The sequence below is a fragment of the Trichosurus vulpecula genome, chromosome 6 (genome assembly GCF_011100635.1).
Source record: "Trichosurus vulpecula isolate mTriVul1 chromosome 6, mTriVul1.pri, whole genome shotgun sequence".
Lineage (NCBI taxonomy): Eukaryota > Metazoa > Chordata > Mammalia > Diprotodontia > Phalangeridae > Trichosurus > Trichosurus vulpecula.
The window spans coordinates 127965581-127971495 of NC_050578.1; the positions used below are offsets into that span (position 1 = coordinate 127965581).

General features: G+C 37.8%; 1 pseudogene; it reads right to left on the reverse strand.

The window, feature by feature from the left end:
- Positions 1-2510: 2510 nt before the first annotated feature.
- Positions 2511-3519, reverse strand: LOC118853789 (annotated as a pseudogene).
- Positions 3520-5915: the final 2396 nt, after the last annotated feature.

Genomic DNA, 5915 nt, shown 5'->3' on the forward strand with positions numbered 1-5915 from the left:
TACAATTCACTCTTAGTTGCTATATGATTTATTGACATATTTGAATTGCACACCAAGAATTTATTCCTGTACCTCTTTTTCCTCATCCTTTCCAGCATTCATTATTTCTGACAGGTATGAGGTAGTACCTCAAAATTGTTTTAATTTACATTTCTCTAATCAATAATGATTTAGAGCATTTTTCATATGACTATAGATACCTTTGATTTCTTCTTCTGAAAACTGCATATTCACATATTTTGACCATTTATCAATTGAGAAATGGCTCTTATTTTTTTCTATAAATTTAACTCAGATCCCTATATATTTGAGAAATTTCTTTATCAGAGAAACTTGCTATAAAAAGGTTTCTTATTGTCTATAGTACCTTTTAGCAAAAAATATATTTTTATTATCACTTTTAAGTAGGCCTATTTTTGCTTTTGCTTTGTCTGAGATCATGATTACCACCCCCACCTTTTTTACTTCAGCTAAAGCATAATAGAAATGCTCCAGCCCTTTATCTCTCTCTGTGTGTTCCTGTTTCAAGTGTTTCTTTTGTGAATAGCATATTGTTGGGTTTTGTTTTCTAATCCATTTAGCTATCTGCTTCCATTTTATGGGTGAGCTCATCCTATTCATATTCACAGTTATGGATAATAACTGTTTATTTCCCTTTATCTTACTTTCTCTCTCTTTTATTTCATCCCTCTTCAAAAGTCTATTTTGCTTCTGACCAGTGAATCCCTTGACATTCTCCCCCTATTCTCATCCCCCCCCCCATATTTTTTCCCCTTCCCTCCATCTCTCTATTGGGTAAGATAGATTTCTCTATCCAACTAAATGTGTATACATATACATATATATTTATACACAAACACATAAATACGTGTGTATATGTATATGTGTGTATGTGTGTATATATATGTATACATATATATATGTGTATATATATATATATATATATACACATATATATACATACACATACTTCCGTCTTTGAACTAATTCTGATTAATGAGGTCCAAGCATTGCCCACACAGCCCCATTTCCCCCTCCACTATAAATACTCTTCCTTGAACAAATCTTTAATGTGAGAAAAGAAATTTCCCCATTCTACTTCTCCTTTCACTTTTGCCCTACTACATCCCTCCTTCTTACCCTTACATATTTTTGAGATCATCCCAGCATAATCAACTTATATTCATGCCCTTTGCTATGTAAACTCCTTCTAACTGCTCTAATAATGATAAAGTTGTTAGGAGTTACATGTATCATCTTTCTATATAGAAATGTAAACAGCTTAGCTTCATTAAATATCTTAAGATTATACCTTCATATTTACTGTTTGTGCTTCTCTTGAGTCTTGTGTCTGAAGGTCAAATTTTCTACTCAACTCTGTTTTTTCATCAAGAATGCTTGAAAACCTTCTATTTCATTAAATGGTTATTTTCCCCTGAAGGATTATACTCAATTTTTCTGGGTAGATTATTCTTGGTTGTAATCCTAGTTACTTTGCCTTCTAGAATATCATAATTCAAGCCTTCCTCTCCATTAATGTGTAAGTTACTAAATCTTGTGTGAGCCTGACTGTGGCTCCATGATATTTGATTTCTTTCCTTCTGATTGCTTGAAGTATTTTCTCTTTCATCTGTGAGATCAGGAATTTAGCTATAATAGGCCCTTGAATTTTCATTTTGGACTATCTTTCAGGAGGTAACAGGTAGATTCTTTCACTATTCATTTTACTCTCTGGGTCTAAGAGATCAGGGCACTTTTCCTGGATAATTGCTTGAAATATGATGTCTTGGCTCTTTTTTTATCATGACTTTAAGGCAGTCCAATAATTCTTAAATTATCTTTTCTTAATCTATTTTCCAGATCAGTTGATTTTATGATGAGATAGTTCACATTTTCTTCTACTCTTTTTCATTCTTTTGACTTTGTTTTCTTGTTTCTTGATGTCTCATGAAGTCATTAGCTTTCACTTACCCAATTCAAATTATTAAGGAATTGTTTTCTTAAGTGAGATTTTGTACTTCTTTTTCAATTTGACCAATTCTGGTTTTTAAGAAGTTTTTTTTTTTTTTTTCTGTAAATTTTGTGCCTCTTTTACCATTAGGCTCTTTCTGGTTTTTTTAGGAGTTATTTTCTTCAGTATTATTTTTGCCCCTTTTACCAAGGTGTTAATTCTCTGTTCATAATTTTCTTGCATCACTCTCACTTGTTTTCCCAATTTTTCTTCTACCATTCTCCTCTCTTTTTTTAACTCTTTCAGGAATTCTAGTTACTCTTGGGTCCAGTTAGCCTTTTTCTTTATGGCTTTGCTTGTATCTGTTTCCCATTGTTGTCTTCTGACTTTGTCTTGGTTTTCCCTGCCACTGTAGTAACTTTTTATGGTCAATTTGTTGTTGTTGTTGTTTGCTCATTTTTCCAGCCAATTTCTTGACTTTTAACTTTAAGTTAAAGTTGGACTCTTCTCTCATAGGAGATAGATGGCACTGACCCAAGCTTCAGCTTTGTTTTTTTTGAAAAGGCAGAAATTAAGGTCTTTATTTCAAAATCTTTGAGTCATGGTTGACCCCTTTACCAAGTGCCAATGGTCACTTGCCACACTCGTACCAAGTTGTCTGTGTATCCAGCAAAGAGAGTCTGGCCATCAGCAGACCAGGCTGAGGAGGTGCACTGGGGAGGCTCGGCCTTGCTGCTGGTGCTGATCACTTCTTGCTTAAGCTCATCCACAATGATTTTGCCCTCTAGGTCCCAGATCTTGATGCTGGGCCCAGTGGCAGCACAGAGCCAGTAGCGATTGGGGCTGAAGCAGAGGGCATTGATTATGTCACCACCATCCAGAGTATAGAGGTGCTTACCCTCATTGAGGTCCCACTGCAGGGCCTGACCATCCTTGCCTCCAGAGGCACAGAGAGAGCCATCAGGAGAAACTGTAACTGTGTTTAGGTAGCCTGTGTGGCCAATGTGGTTTGTCTTCAGCTTGCAGTTGGCCAAGTTCCAGACCTTGACCAGCTTGTCCCAGCCACAGGAGACAATGATGGGGTTGCTGCTGTTGGGTGAAAAATGGACACAAGACACCCACTCGGAGTGGCTCTCATCCTGCACAGTGTATTTACAGACACCCAGGGTGTTCCACAGCTTGATAGTCTTATCCCGGGAACCAGAGACAATCTGGCAGTTGTTGGAAGAGAAGGCTACACTCAGCACATCCTTGGTGTGACCAACAAAGTACCTGGTGGTAGTGCCAGTTGTGAGATCCCACAGCCTTAGTGTGCCATCCCAGGAGGCTGAGAGTGCAAACTGGCCGTCCGAGGAAATGACCACATCACTAACAAAATGGGAGTGACCCCTGAGGGCACGCTGGGGGATCCCATAGTTTGTCTCATCTCTGGTAAGTTTCCACATGATAATGGTCTTATCTCAGGAGGCTGACAGGATCATGTCAGGGAACTGGGGAGTCGTGGCGATCTGGGTCACCCAGTCATTGTGGCCTTTGAGGGTACCCCGAAGGGTCATCTGTTCAGTCATGATGACAAGACCTCGGTGGATCGCTCCAGGAGGAAGCATGGATCCAGATTGCCTCAGCTTTGTTTTTAACACCACAGTTTTCAGAGCTAGTAATGGGGGTCTGCAAAGTTGTTTGTTTGGTTTGGTACTTCCAAGGCAATATGATCTGGGGATAGATGTGGTAAATTTTCACTCTGGTCTTTATCCAGTAACTGTCCCTGCACTCCTTAAGCCACAAGTGTTACCACTCCTTTTGGTTCTAAAACTGTTACCAGGTCATCTGCTCTCCTACAACTGCAAACACTTCTCTCTGCCTTGGAACTCTGATCAAGAGCTGTTTATTGGCAATAGAATCACCAACCAGCATGAGCTGCACCTAGTGCCAGAAAAGGTTCCCCTTCAGTCTCTTTTTGACCATTCGCATGACCACCTTGATGTCTTTGGGCAGAGAGCTCCTGAAATTGCAGTTGCTGCTGCTGGTACTGTGGCAGCTGCCTCAAGAATTTACATTCCAATGAGAGACAACAACAAATAAAGGGCCAGTAGAAATGGGGAGATGACCATAAATTGGTATAGAGTGTCTGGGCACTGGCAACATAAGACAACAGCTCTTCTATCAGAGCTGAGGAACCAAAGGATATAGTCTAAGTTTCTGGTGGGAGGGAGATTAGCTTGATGACCCCAAAATAGCAAGCTCTAGAGATGGACGGCATGTCAGAGAAATATTGTAGATATAGAAAGGAAGAAAAAACTCCTGTGTCTCTGGTGCTGTGCTAAGTGTTTTATGAATATAATCTCATTAGATCCTCACAAAAGCCCTTAAAGCTAGGCACTGTTATTATTCCCATTTTACAGTTAAGGATAACAAGACAGACAAGGGTTGAGTGACCAGCCCATGGTTATATAGCTAATGTGTCTGGGGTAATTTCTGAAATGACAGCTTCCTGATTTTAGGCCTAGATTTCCATTTATTGCACCACCTGGCTGCCTCAGAATGTGGTTTACTTAGGCTGTAATAAAACATTTGAAAAAATAAAAGTACCTCATGCAATTCTTTTAGACAAGAGGAAAAGATGTGGCCAACATAATGTTACAGTCAGGTAAATTTGGAACTGGATGAATAACTAGATGCAGTGAAATATATTGAGTGGGTTTATATCAACAGAGTCAGTTCTTGAATTGCATCCCTCAGGAATTAACACTGACTCTTTGCTCTCTAATGTTTCTATCAATGATCTGGACAAAGTCAGACAGCATGTCCATCTAATTTTCAGATGGCATAAAACTAAAAAGATATATAACAAAACATAGAGATTTGGGATCCAAAGAGATTTCTATAGGCTAGAATCATGGTCTAAACTAAATAAAAACAAATTTATTTTGATATACAAAAATTAAAGTTCTATACTTGGTTCCAAAATTGAGTTCACAAATTCACGATGGAGGAAATATGCCTCGCTGAACAACATTCCCTGTTAAAAATATTTACGGAAGTTAATGTACTTGAAATGTAACATCAATCAATAGTATGACATAGCAACCACAAATGATTTAAGTTTTTAATTGTCAGGCCACATCTAGAGTACTGTCAGTTCTGGGCATACATTTCAAGAAAATGAAAAAGAAAAACAGGCAAAACAGAGCATTTCAGGAAAAAGACCAAAAATAAAAAGATAAAGGGCAGAACAACACACCATATGAATATTATTTGAAGGACTTGGAGAATAGGGATATGATAGTTTTCTTCAACTCAGTTCAATCCAATTTAAGATGGGGTGGTGCATTTCCTATGCATATGCTCTGTGCAAGTCAATGTGCTAGGTTTTTAATGTTTTTTTTAAACTCTCTTTAATAAAAAAAAAAAAAAAAAAAACTATCTTTACCCACTAGAACCTTCCATTTTATTTGGAAATTTGTCATACACTCACACACACACATACAAATAAATAGTACAAGATAATCTGAATAGAAAGGTAAAAATAAGAACTAGAAACATTGGGGAAGACTTCCTTTCAAATGTTTCTAATATTTACAAAACTATAATGTGTTTGGCAAGGCTAAATTGTTCTCCTTGGCTGGAGAATCAAAATTAGGAACCATCCATGGAAGTTGTAGAAAGTAAGACCTATGTTTATTGTAAGAAAAAGCTTCAGAAGAAAGTGCATTAAGTTACCTGGGTGCTCAACACTCAAAGTCTTCAAGCAAAACCTACAGAGTCACTATTAAGGATATTATAGAAGGCCTTTTCTGTCAGGTAAAGGTTGTGTGAAATGACCTCCAGGTCCCTTGCAACTCTAAACTCTGAGATTCTGAGATTCCATCAGCTCTCCTCACACCTGCAAACTGTGGTTAGCAGAAAAGCATGATGATTTCTCCTTTTTCATCACTTTGACTATTTTAGCCCCTTAATAAAAATA